Here is a 1,728-nt window from a genome sequence, read left to right on the forward strand (position 1 = left end):
AATAGTGTGCAATAAAAAAAGAAGTAAACTCCGTGATCAATAACATGAAAGTGGGAGACGAAAAGTAAACATGTAAAATTTTCACATGTGATTGAACTTGTTAACAGCTTGTGATGGTTAATATTGAGTGTCAACTTGATTGGATTGAAGGATGCAAAGTTTGATCCTTGGTGTGTCTGTGAAGGTGTTGCCAAAGGATATTAACATTTGAGTCACTGGACTGGGAAAAGCAGAACCACCCTTATCTGGGTGGGCACAATCTAATCAGCTGCCAGTGTAGCCAGAATAAAAAGTATGCAGACAAATGGGAAAAAATAAAAAGTTTTGATTATTCTCTTTTTTCTTTTTCCTTCACTTTTGTCTGACTGAGTTAGTTTGGAGAACCAGTCTTTGAGCTCTGAGATTCTTTCCCCAGCTTGGCGTATTCTGCTGTTAATACTTGTGATTGTATTATGATATTTTTGTAGTGTGTTTTTCAGCTCTGTCAGATCAGTTTGTTTCTTTCTTATAATCGCTATTGTATCTTTAAGCTCCTGTATCATTTTATTGAAATGCTTAGATTCCCTGGATTGGGTTTCAACTTTGTCCTGAATTTTGATGATCTTTGTCGCTATCCATATTCTGAGTTCTATGCCTTTTATTTCAGCCATTCCAGTCTGGTTAAAAACTCTTTCAAGGGAACTAGTGTAGTCATTTGTATGGAAAAAAAGATACTCTGACTTTTCGTGTTGCTAGAGTTCTTGCACTGGTTCTTTCTCATCTTTGTGGGCTGATGTTCCTTTTACTGTAATCTTTTGAGTATGGTTAGTTGGCCTTTTTTCTAGATGTTTTCAGAGGGTTGAGGCTTTGTGCAGGGTCTTTATTTGTAGCTGAATTCTTGTCCTTGGTTTCTCAAGGGGTAATATTAGCAAAGAATATTAGGTTACGAAGTTCGGGCTGTGATCTACTAGATGGTGCTTAAGCATACTGGTCAGTAGGTAGGCTCCTGCTCAGCCACTTGGCTCCACTGTATTTCCTCACAAAGGCACCCATGCTACCCCTTAGCGCTCTGAAAGTGTGGACTCCTCTCCCCCTTGAGTGCTGGCTGCAAGTGTCAGCTAGCAAATTCCAGGCTACACACCACAGCCCTGGGGTGAGCTCAGTCTTCATGTTCCCTCCCCAGCTTGGAGGCAACACAGGAAGTATCCTTGGCAGTGGCTGTGGCAGAGGATCTTTCACTTGTCTCTTGGGGCTTCAACGCAAAGAAATACAGAGCCACCACCACTCGGTGCATTTGGACTGGGATGGGGCAGCTCTGTTGTGGGCCCAAGCCAGGGGGCCCTACATAGTGATGAGCAGTGGGGAGCAGGAGGCTCACAGGGAAAACAGACTGGCCTCATTTCCTTAGTGTGTGGTTGTGGCTTTCTGGAGTTAGCAGTAAAGCTAACAAGGTCTTTGTTCCTTCCTTAGCTCAAGGGAAGCAAGGGAAGTACCACTTCAGTGGCAGTGGCAGAGGAACTTTTATTACCTCTAAAAACAATTACAGAACTGCTGCTCCTGGGAATGTTCAGCCAGGGTTGCAGTGTCTGTTGCGGGCCCAAGTAGGGGGCCTCATGGGTGAAAATTGCAGAGTTGAGGGCTCACAGGGAGGACAGACTGTGCTCCTCTCCTTAGGGCGACTATGGAATGCTGCAAGCATGAGTAAATCCCACGGGCTCTTTGTTCCTTCCTTAGTCTCAAGGCAACAGG

This window comes from Pongo pygmaeus, chromosome 12, assembly GCF_028885625.2.
Source record: "Pongo pygmaeus isolate AG05252 chromosome 12, NHGRI_mPonPyg2-v2.0_pri, whole genome shotgun sequence".
NCBI classification, from domain to species: Eukaryota; Metazoa; Chordata; class Mammalia; order Primates; family Hominidae; genus Pongo; species Pongo pygmaeus.